This window comes from Equus quagga, chromosome 10, assembly GCF_021613505.1.
Source record: "Equus quagga isolate Etosha38 chromosome 10, UCLA_HA_Equagga_1.0, whole genome shotgun sequence".
NCBI lineage: Eukaryota > Metazoa > Chordata > Mammalia > Perissodactyla > Equidae > Equus > Equus quagga.
Genome location: NC_060276.1, coordinates 82,387,292 through 82,400,061, shown reverse-complemented (window position 1 = coordinate 82,400,061; position 12,770 = coordinate 82,387,292). Strand labels below are relative to the sequence as shown.

General features: G+C 40.0%; 1 protein-coding gene across 1 annotated transcript in view; it reads right to left on the bottom strand.

The window, feature by feature from the left end:
• The window catches only part of DGKK (diacylglycerol kinase kappa), a 112,395-nt gene that overhangs the window by 85,222 nt on the left and 14,403 nt on the right, over positions 1–12,770 (bottom strand). The window lies entirely within an intron of this gene.

Here is a 12,770-nt window from a genome sequence, read left to right as displayed (position 1 = left end):
AACTAAGAGCTAAGAAACATGTGAAATACACATTTTTCAAGTCTCAGGCCAGGCATTCTGCCTTAGTTGGATACTCTGCTTGAGTCTAAGATGTAATGCTATCTATTTTCGGAATGGAGTATGAATTCACTCAGGCTTATATAACCATATTTAAGTGAAAACATAAAACACATTATAAAAGCCAAATATAAGTGCATTTTGATTAGTCATGCCACAACTGCGGACTGATTGTCACAAAATCCTAAACAAACAACCCTATTAAATTTGTCAATTACAGGTGAACATTGTGCTATAAAACTCTGGGTTCAGGTGTGTTCAGGTACCTCCTCCCATTTCCACTATCACATCCCCACACCAGAGAATTGCCAATTTTTTACACTAAAGGTCGTACTTTTAAAAATAATATATTGTGCTATATTTAGGCACAAAAATACAGAAAATTATTTTTTAATACACAAGAATTATTTTTAATACACAAAATAAATTAATTATTCCCTACATATAAAACAAAATATAGAGCATCCAAAGAATGTTACTCTTGGTTTTTTAAAATTAAAAATTCTTTTTGAAATAATTATATATTCACAGGAATGTGCAAAGAAATGTACAGGGAAGTCCTGTGAACCCTTCATCCATCCTCCCCCAAAGTTAACATCTTGCATAACTATAGTACAATATCAGAAGTAGGAGACTGACTTTGGTACAATCCAGAGAGCTAATTCAGCTTTCACCAATTATATACGAACTCATTGTGTGTGTGTGTAGCTCTACGCAATTTTATTACATGTGTAGCTTTGAGTAAACATTACAACAATCAAGATAGTGAACTGTACCATCACTACGAGACTCTCTCATGTTACTCCTTTATGGCCACACCTATTCTCTCTGCCCTCTCCCATCCCTACCCCTGGCATCCAAAAATCTGTTCTCCATCTCTATAATTTGTTATTTCACAATCGTTACATAAATGGACTCATTCAGTATGTATACTTTCGAGATTGGCTTTTGACAGTCAGGATAATTTCCTTGAGGTTCATCAAAGTTGTACTGCTGAGCAGTATTCCATGGTATGCACGTACCACGATTTGTTTAACCATTAATCCACTGAAGGAATCTGGGTAGTTTCCAGTATTTGGCTGTTATGAATAAATCTGCTACGAACACATGTGTACGAACACATGTACATGTGTACATGTGTTATGAATAAATCTGCTACGAACACATGCGTAAAAATGAGTTTTCATTTCTCTGGAATATATGCCCAAGAGTGCAATTGCTGGGCCATATGGTAAATCCATTTTTAGTTTGAAAAGAAACTGTCAAACTATTTTCCAGAGTACCTGTAGCATTTCCCATTCCCACCAGCAATGTATGAGTAGTCTAGTTTCTCCACATCCTCTTTAGCATTTGATGGTGTCACTGCTTTTTTATCTTAGCCATTCTAATAGGTGTGTAGTGACATCTTATCATGGTCCTACTTTGCATTTCCCAAATGTGTAATGATATTGAACATCTTTTCATGTACTTATTTGCCATCTGTATATCCTCTTGGATGAAGTGTCTGTGTATGTCTTTTGCCCATTTTCCAATTGGATTTTTTGTTTTAAATGTTGAATTTTTAGGGTTCTTTATAATCTAGAAACAAATCCTTTGTCAGATATGTGATTTGAAAATATTTTCTCCCAGTCTGTAGTTTGCTTTTTCATCCTCTTAATAAGGTCTTTCACGGAGCAAAAGGTTTACATTTTGAAGAGCCCTAATTTATCAATTTTTACTTCTATGGATCATGCTTTTGGTATCATACTGTTATATGTCTGTACACCTTTGGAGAAACATTCTCCATGAAGTTCTTTCTGCTATCTTTCATGCCTTTGGAGGCTTTTACGTGTGTGTGTGTGTACTGCCTAGCCTAACTAGAAGAATTTGAGCTTGTTGCTTGTGCATAATTACTAATGCATATAAACTATAAAATTCATAGAAGCATAGCTCCTGGAGCTGAGTATAATACTACAAAATATATTATCTAGCGAAAGTTTATTTACCATGCCTGATGTGAGCAGGGGGACAATAGCTCGTAAAATTACAATTCCTCTTCAAATGTCTTCCATTTAGAAAAAATAAATAGAGAAGCATGACTAATGTATATATATGTCATATAAATCTGTGAAATTTCTACTTTGAAAATTACATGGTCATACACAGGCAAAAAATCTCAAATCTAAAGTTCTTTAGCTTCTAGGAGAAGCAGTATATACTTTTACAGAAATCAAGACCCAAGGCTACTGTACAACAAATGCTTGACACACCTGTTTTTGTAAGACACCAACATGAATTAAAATTCAGTAAAATGGAAATCACAGTAGGACATTGGTTTCAGGTGTTCCATAGGAGGACAATCAGATTCCATGAGTTTACGTTGGCAAGCACTGACTAGTTGTCATTATCAGCCCTTGCAACTTAATTTGGCTTAAGGTGGGGCTTAGATCTTTGATACCTTGCCTTTGTTTGTACCACTATTTGACCAATTCCAGTTATTTGCACAATAAACCTTTGAGATGAGGTAAAATGGAGACTCCAAGTGACTTGCCCAGATTCCCAGTGGGGAATACTCTCAGTCAGGAATGAGGGGGCAGTAATCCAGCTTTTCTGTATTCTTTTCGGAAATCCTTCAGGACATAAATGCTGCTTTCTTCCAAAGGAGTGACTTAAAGGTGATCTAAAAATAACTTAAGTGCTGAATAAACCACTTCTACCAGTCCACCCCCAGATAAATATGGTGGAAAGTTTATTTGGAACCCTTAAGCAAAAACAGCAGCAAAGATCCTTTGACCCTTGGTTAAATGCAAAATAAATAGATCTCCAGCCACCTAGACAACTCAAATGCAAGAGCTATTTGTGTGGTATTTCCAAACATTGAAAGAGAAATTAGGCATCTGGTAGGGGCTATATCCTTTTATGTTGTTGTTCTTTTTAACCTTTTACCAAGCCTCCTTTCTCCCCTTCTCTTTTTCTCTCCCTCCCTTGTACCTCCATCTTGCACACTCTAGCCCACTACTTTTCCCTAGATCCCAAATGGCTGATCTGAAATCAGGCTATCTGATCTTCTGGGAACTCCCCAAAGAGTTCTGATTTGAATTGGTCTTTTTTGTAATCAGCCCAGTCTGCTCAGGGACATCTGGGGGTGGGAAGTGCTCTTTCTAAACAAATTGCTCTATTAATTTTCCTGAGAATGCCCTTCACAGGACTTGACTGAAAAATACAATGCTATACTCCTACACAGAAACACTTACTCACACTGGTAGGAAGAGAAACATACATACATCAGCATGGGCAAATCCATATGAATGTGCATAAGTATACAGTGAGCCACAAATGGACTCAATAATGCATGTAGGGGGTGATGTAGGGGGTGGTGAGCTTCAAAATAGATTATCCTGTTCTTCTTAGGGTCCTTAAAGTCTGCTTAGCTATCAAGGGCTCATAAGGAGCACTGGATGACCAGCAACCCCTAATAGTGGTGACTCAGAAGATCAGGCACCTACTATGAGTCACTGTGGAAGGTGCCCCAACAGTGAACCAAGCTTCATTTCACAAAAGCTAAGGGCTCCATCCTGCTCCCTGATCTGGAACTCCCCCTGAAGAATTCCCTAGGAATAATGGTCTTCACTGCCCCAGAGGGACTGCAGGGACCTGTGAAGTTGGGAGGCATGGGGAGGTACCTCTGTAGTCACCCTGACAAAATAATTATCAGGATATTAGAATGAAATGAGTGGTAGCTTTACTTATAGCGAGTCTTTGTGGCTTTTCTCCTAGCACAGGGGCAGGGTGAGGTGGAGGTCATTGTTGTCAGTCCACAGCCTCAACAGCCTGCCCACACTAGCTTGGTTTCTCACAAAGAATATCAACTTCCTTCTTTGTTGAGGTCACCACTACACTGCTGCTGCTGATCAGGAAGTCCAAGCTCTGGAATGTGAGTAAAATGCTAAACCACATCATATCACCAAAACCCAAAACTATGTGCCCCTTAGAATGGCAGCCCAGGGAGTGGTGAGAAGGGAGAGGGGGGACGTAACGGTGACTGAGATATTCCCCACTTGGAGCTTCCTCTCCTCCCTCACTTCTCCCACTTTTCCCCTCCTCAAGTGGAAGCTGAGAAAGGCCCACCCAAAGGTGACGAAACACCCACATGCCCCACTAATGGCCATCCCACAAAGGAAGTGTCAGCCGTAGTGGAAGCTTTGATTAAAACAGCTAAGACAGGGTTCAATGGTGATAGGACTAGAAGACACTGAGGAGAGACAAGGCCAGCTACTACTTTGATTGTGTGTTTTTCCTCCCTCTACCCCGAGTTGAAAAGAAGCCACATGGCAGAGAACAGATATTCTGTACTGCCTCTGAGCAAAGAGTGCAGTGGGTCATGCACACACCCCAGTTACCAGGCTCCCTAGAGAGAGAAGCCAATAATAAAGTATTCTGGCCTTAAGGTCAGAACTGGCTCACAACCACCCCGGTGCTACCGTTTGTGCTATTGGTATGATGCCTGCCCTTGCTCGGACACACATAGTGTAGAATGATTCATCAGCTCCTACAGTGAGTTGAAGCTTTCATGCCTGACTTCTCCAGACACACAACTTTAACTTTTCCCATAAAACTCCCCCTGTCAACCAACAGTCAGTTCCTAGGATTGACTATAGCCTAAAAAGTATGGCTAGGTTTGTGTAGTGATTTTTCCTTTTCTTTTTCTTCCCCTCCCCCCAAATCATAGAAAATGTGTATATCAGACTTCTGAGATAGGGACTTGAAAAATAGGCACATATTGTGGTCCACCATGATGCAATGTGGTATAGGTGAGAGCGATAACTAGTCATGTATACACATGGCTGTAAATAGTTAGTGTGGGGGCAATCTCTTCCATGCTCTACACACAAACCCTAGTCTTGAGGCCAGCATTACGCACTACTCATGCCAGGTGTTTTTCATACCTTTGCCTTTGAGTTTTAGATTTGGCTCCATATGTAAAAAGATATCCTACTCCTGAGAGCTCCAGACTAGAACGGCCTGCACATACACTCTCATTTGCTAGAAGTCCAAGGCCAAGTCATGCTATGTTTCATTGTGTCTTGAAAGCTTCTCTTTATCCTCTAGGCTTCCAATGACTTCCACTTATAATCCACACAGTGCCAACTCAGATGAATGGTGGTATGATGGGAACTCAGATGTTGCTGCTCTGACATGTTGATACCGCCCACCTTGTTCCATTGGTGGGCTTTAAGTGGCAGCTTTCAACTGAGTGTCATCTGTGGACAGAACTGAATCCTGTTGCAGGATGACACATCAGTTGGATCTGCTTCATGCTTCCCAGAAGTGCAGTGCTGCCTCTATACTGCCATTCATAATCATTTGCCTGTCTTCTGAGGTGTGTGCTTAGCAAACACTACCATTTAACCACAGCAGCATCTAAATAACAATCCCTGGAATTCAAATGTTATTTTTAAACTACTGAGTCTAAAAACTCCCCAGAAGATAAGACATATGCCCCGCCATGAGCTTCCGCTATAACATTTCAAGGCTACTTGGCACCACGGATTAAATACCTAAATCTGTCTTCCTTTCACCTAGCGTAGTGATGGAGAGTTGCGTATACATGACATTGTCCACTATGAGGAGCCTCAAGATCTTGGAGACCTTGTCAAAGCAGCCAAAATTGACGTCAGAGCTTAGGTCCATTAATAGCAGCAAATGTTGTTGTAATATCAGTGCATAAACAGAATATCCTCTTTCCCTCCATTTCTTCTCATGGATATAAATCCATGCATTAGAGATTGTGTCGGCCAAGTTTGCTATGCTGCAACCTCAAGTTACAAGGCAATACTAGGAAAAGATCGTTATCAGTATTCTTTGGTAGCAGCTTCAGAACAACTCCAATCAAAAGGCTGGAGGAAAAGGCAACACAAAATAATTTTCTTCTCTTTCTAAGTGAAAAAATGATAACAGGAGCTTTGAAATCTGATGGCATTTATCTAGTCCTCCATCTAAGGGCAAAATTTCTATGTAGATATTGAATTAGTACCTCTCCTATCTGCTTGAAAAATCTCTGGAGAGCCTCCAAGTAAAAAGAGCCTCTTTCAGGACTTTGGTTTCTGCAGAACATCTTCAAAAGTTGGAATAAAGTTAACACTAGACTTTGTAAGTTCTCATTCCTTGATCGTGAAAGTTCATCATCATCCTTGATGAAGGAAGATCACTTAAGTGTTACTGACATTCTTGCTGGAGGCCAGTATAAATTAAATCGGTGCCAATTCTACGTACCCTGGAGCTTATTTTATATATATGTATATCTATAATCATATACATATAGATATGTATAATCTGCAACCGACCTGCAGAGACAGGGTTCCATAGCTGCATGATTTTTGTCTTGCAGCTTTTTGGGGGTTCCTTTCTCCTCTCTTTCACTCACATATAAAATTGCTTTCAAATTAAAATCGCTGCTTTTCTGTGAAAAAATCCTCCAAGAGATTGGTAGCTCCGATATCAAGAAGGATTGAAATAATTACTAACTGCAAACTTAGAATTCCATATTCAAATACATCTTAATGAAATATCTGCTCCCCACCAAAAAATTATGGCAAGAGGAGAGAACTTATTATGAAAGGAGTCAGAGGCACACCCTAAGCGCTCAAGAATACTTGTTGAATTGCAAGTCTCCCTCTTGACATGGCCCTTTAACCAGAAGAAGAAAAGTAAGCAAGTAAAGGCGATACATGACTCTGATGTTAAGATACATTGTTAAGAAGCGATGATAGCTACTCTTATTGTTTCCATGTTTTCCTTATTCTGTGTGGAGCACTTACTCTTTTCGAAAGGGAAGGGGAGCAGATGCAGTGAACAAGGATAGTAGTTTTGCTTGAAATGAAACATGTGTCTTTCACATGTTAACAGCTAGCATTTTTCAAAGAACAAACTAGGTACCATGCACTGAACTAAACACTTGATATGCCATTGATCCTTAGAACAACCTATAAGGTGGGAATTATTAGTCTCATATGATAAATGAGGAAAATGAGACTCAGAGAAGTGAGTGAGGGTCTTTGCCCAAGGTTACAGAGCTAGGAAATGACAGAGTTGGCATTTCAACCCAAATGTGTCTGACTCTGAAGCCCACTATATTACACTGCAACTCCCACGGTTGACCTCACACCATCCTCTCTGCAGGTAGAAGCAGGTCTTAATAACTCCATTTTATAGACAGGGACATTTAAGGCATAGGACAGAGAAGCATTATTCCAAAGAGTCTAAAACATTTTCCCTTCCACACAATACAGCCTTCATAGGGGGGAAATCAAATAAAGAATTAGCCTTCTTCACTAGGCTTCTACCTTAGAAAAATCCCTACCCAGGGATGTAAGTCTTAGTGACATACAACCCTGCAGGAGGTGGTATGCAAGATGACCCAACTTGCTGCGGCAACACCACATTGTGGTAGAGATAAAAGTGGAACACAGACCCGAGCTGCGCCTATTCAAAAGCAGTAGTAGGCAGGCAGAAATCTGGCTTTAACCCTGTCTCTATACACTTTACTTGTTTTTAAGGAACTAATTCCACCTTGTATTGACGTCAGAGTCTTTTTGAAGCTGTGCAAAGTGCTTTACAGAATTTGTAAGGCTTTAACATACCTTTGAGCCTCGAATTTTAAAGTGTTTCCCAGATATTCTATGGTGGGAAATATGCTTATTTACAAATGGATAAATAAGAAGTGAGAGGTTAAAGGATTTACCTCAAATCACAAAGGCACAGCTAGGAAGAGAATCAGCCTCTTAAATCTCAATTCTGGGCTGAAACCACTCGCCTGGTGTGTTTTTAATCTCTTAAGAATTGTGGAACCTTTTGAGAATTCTGATCTCAGGAAGTCCCAAATTATTTACATGATGGATCATCACTATAAAGCATCTAAAAGTGTTTTTTAGCTTCTTCTTCTTTTTTTTTTTTTTTTTAAAAACAACCATTACAACCACCTTAAAACTGTGTCTCATCTTAAGCTGGTGGATTTGGTTAGTTTTAAAGAAGGTGATTAGTCCTGAAATGAAGACAGGTGGCCCCCATTAGCCCACTTTGTTTAGAGGAACCTAGATCATTCCTGGGCTCCAGAGGGCTGCCTTGGGCACCTCGTACTAACCAGCCTGACGTGGATTGGGGATTGGTTTTGGAGTTGGGAGCCTTGGGCTTGAATCTCGATTCTGATCCTTAGTAGTGAAGTGTCCTTTAGCGTTAGTTTTCTCCTCCGCACAATGGGGATGAAATCGATATCACACACAGGGCTGTGGCGAGAATCCAAGGACATAGGACATGGGAAATGTGGAAGCATTTTAGAAGGCTGTAGAGTGTGATACAAAAATCAAATGGTAGTCTAGAAAGATCACTACACTTTTTGGCTATAATACGCCTGATTGGGAAGTGTCTCTGAAGGCTCAGTCTGAAATATCAATATTATACGCATATAGAGAAAACTGATTAGGAATAGTTCTCCTTATATGCATGACAAGGCCTTCCCAAGGTATGCCCAACAGGCATATACAGGCAGCAAAACTGAGACTGAAAGATGCTCTTGAATACAAAGACTGAATATGGATGCCACTTAGTGTAGAAACTGGCCCTGTATGAAATGCATGGGGGAATCAGTTCCTTTCTCAGACCAGGGCATCTCTGAACATCAGTCAGGCCCTCTACTCTCATGTCAGAGAAAGATGGTGCATAGAAGTGGGCAGGCCAGGAACGAAACAAAAGCATCCCAGACCCTCGGACGGCACCAAGAAAGAATCCAGACAGAGTTTGAGAAAAGGGTGAGTTGCAAAGTAGAAAAAAATTAAAAATTATTAATATCCTATGCTATCTCCCCTGACCATTTATTTCCCTTCTTACTTACCTTCCCCCATTCACTCATCCTACCCCCACCTTCTAGTTCTTCATTTCTGTCTGCATCTGTCAAGCTTCACATCCTCTGGTCTCAAACAACAGCAACAACAACAACAACAACAACAACAACAACAACAGTGTTTTCTCACTTGGGTTCCTTTGCTCACACTATTTTGCTTGCCTAGAATTCCCTTCTTATCACTTCTGGCATCTCCTCCCAAATAAGAAAAATTTTGGAATGTCCTTTTACTCATCTCTAAACCCAAGTCTTCCCCGTCCTGCTGGACTCTAATCAATTCTTATCTCCTTTGAACTCAGAGTTTCTCTTATGGCCGTTATCATTTTCTACTTGGAGTTTCAGTTATTTGGATACTTGGTCTTGTTTCCTTTACTTGGCTATAATTTCCTTCAGGCAAATTACAGTTGTTGGCACAGTGCCTGACACAGTGTCAGTGTTCGCTAAATGATTTTAGATGAATGAATAAATGGTCATCCTTGCTCGCAATAAGGAGGCCACCATCATCTCTCACCTGAATTTTTGCAACAGCCTAAGTAATCTCCCTGCCTCCTATCTTGTCGCCCTCCAATCTATCTTTCTCACTGTCACAATATACAGCTCACAAAAATTACTTTCATCATGTTACTCTTCTACTCAAGAACCTTAAATAATGCCCTGCTGTACAGAATAAAGTCCAAATCCCTCACCTTTCTCTCAAAGCTCTTTGATATCAGTTGAATTGAGTCATTGCTGCTTCCTAGTCTTTGTGTGTGTTGCTCCTAGATCTAGATTCAATGGATGTCCCCTCCATCAGGAAGCCTTCCCTCACTACTCCATCCCTTCTTGTTCCTCTTTCATAGTTCTGCGGCATTACTCTCGGGACTACACATGTTGTAATCTAATCATATCTTTCCTTGTATTGATATGTACCTATCTCTGGTGTACATGTTTTGTCTTCCAAATGAGATTGCAGATTTTACATCTACCCTTGTTCTCTCCACACCAACTAGCAAAGGGCTGGGGACCTTCCAGGCCTTCAGGTCACACTTTCAAACATTTATTGATTTATTCCCTGATGATTCTATCTGGCTTTTCCTTTGTTTCCTCCACTGAATGCAGCTATTTTAAGGGGCTTATTATTCACTTCATACCTAAAAGACAAAATTTACCTGGTAATAATAATTTTCTTTAAGAAAGTCCCCATTCCACTAAACATTTCAGAGCAAATCTTATAATGCCCTAAGTATATCTTAGCTTGCTGTCTTTGGAGATATTTTAATATTATATATATAAGACTGCTTTGTTATTCTTGTTAATTCAACAGTTATTAAGTGCCTACTCTGTGTGAAGAGCTTTAACACGGAATCTTTGATATAGACCACAATATATTCTTCTTAACACAAGAGAAATATCCTCATGCTCTTCCTATTAGTAACTATATAACAACCTTTCTTACTGGCTTCCCTAAACATAGTATATTCTTAGGCTTACAAATAAAGACTTGGGTAATGAGAGAAAAGCCACTCACATCCTGTCGAGGACAACACATTACGAATATTCCCTCTCCCTTTAAGGCTATTCAGAGAATTTTCATCAACAACGAGAAAATAGCCAAAGGAGAGGATAGAAAACTTATTGAAAAGAATTACTCAGGATCAACACTTTAAAAGAAAATGTTCCTTAAAAATATTACACAGTCTCTCCTTTCTCCCTTCTTTTCCAGTATTTCAATTTCTAAATCAGTACTTTTTCTCTGCCTATTTCCCCAAACATTATTTGTCCACATTCATCCCTCCACCATTATCTGATTCTATTGATTTTGTTTCATTGCTTTTAACTGGGAGGTGGGAGGGGGTAATAGACTTTTTCCCCTCTGCCTACTTTTCACGGCAAAACATACACACTTTGGTCCTTGAACCCTTAAGTTCTTGCCTTTCTCTAATCACTCTCTTGAGCTTAGGCCTCACCAACACCTCAAACTCAAATTTTGCAAAACTGAACTCATAATCTTCCTCTAGCTACTACATGAGCCTGCTCTTACTCCTGTCTTCTCTGTAATTTTAACAACTACAGGCTAGAAAGTTTAGAGTCACCTTCGATTCTTCTCTCTCCCCCATCATTCACACCCAGTTAGTTCTAAAACATCCTGTCAGCATCTCTTCTATCTACTTCTTTCCATACGGATTGCCTTAGGTCCTCAATATCTCCTACCTAGACTGATGTCCTTTTCTCTACAGTCTTTCTGTCCAACTCATCCTATGTATTGACAGTTTTCTTAAATGTAAACCTAGTTATGTTACTCTTAATCAAAAACCGTCCATGATTCTCTACTGCTTATGGAAGAGAGCACACATCCCTTCACCTGCTACACAAGGCCATCTGCAACTCGGCTCCCACTTAACTTTTCCAGCCTTTCTTCCTGACGCATTAAAAGTTCCAATTCTTTGTGGGATTCTTTGCAGGATTCTCACAGCATCACCATTTCTACCTCTTCCATGTCCATGCTTAAGATATTCCCTCTGCCTCCTATCTCTTTTCCTATGTTTGCCTATCAGAGTCCTACTTAATCTTCAGACATGGTTCAGATCTCACCTCCTTCGAACAACCTTCCAAGACTGAGTGGCTTCCTATATCTACTTAGCATAGTTCTTTGTCACCAGTAAGCCCTTAGAAAGGTTTGTTGAATTGAACTCACATAAGAGCATGTAAATTTTAGGGAACTCATTGTCTGTGGGAGTGAGACAACTGAAAATAGGTTAAATAGGAGAGCTGGGCAGGATGTTGACACCAGAGTGAGCAGCCAGAGCCTCCTCCTTTATATGCTTCAATGTCCAGCTAAATCTCTATTTATCAGTATGTGTGTGTTGTGTGTGTGTGTGTGTGTGTGTGTGTGTGTGTATGCCTGCCTACCAGGCTGTTCAGCTATTGGAGTATGGATCCTTGGGCATGTTCCTGGGAGTGAACCAGTGTACACCCATGGATGTATGCCTGCCTATGCCTTTGGCCCTATGAGTTCCTCTTTCAAACCCTTGTTACAGGTTTCTGTATTAAAATGATGCTCAGGTTAAATGTGATATGGAATAAAATAGGTACTTTTGGAAATCAGTTCTGAGCATATGGTTTATAGGCTTCTAGGGAGTTGCTAAGGGGGCAATTGTATTTAAATGTAAGGAATTAGAAGCCGGATCAGCCCGTAAGACACCTTTGGGCACATCAGGAAAAGGCATCATTTGCTAAATATGATTTACTTCTGTTTGTCAGAAAATTGTCATAATACACCCATTTCATTAGAGTGAGGCACTTGACTTCCACCTACAGGAAAATTGTTGGAATATGTATGTGTATAAATATATATATTACATGATACATATATATATGATGTCTACTTTGTGAAAGGCGTCCCCTTAGACATGGCAGCATCATATAGTGTACAGCCTGCACAACTTTAAGTGGTGATCCTGCCCAGTAGCTATTCTGAAAAAGGTAGAAGTTATCTATCTCATATAAAGGACAGGTTGTTCCTTCTGACTGGAAACAAGATGGCTGTTAGAGTGTCCTGCTGTCTAAGTAGAGACTCCCTATTCTCTTTGCTGATCAGACCGTTTTCAAGTTCAAGGTGCTGATCTGATCAGAGGCATTGGTGAAATAAGTTAAGGCTTTTCCTGTAACTGGTAGAAAGCTATTTTGGATAAAACTTGGACTGCCCAGAGGACGGCAAAGCTTAGTTGTTGCTTCTTCGTCCTCACAAGAAAGGGGGAATCTTGGACTAGTCATATTGACAGCTATCTCCAAATTCAAGTGCCAGCTACAGGAGAAATTTGACACCAAGATAATGAGTCAGGAGCTTTTCAATTACGGT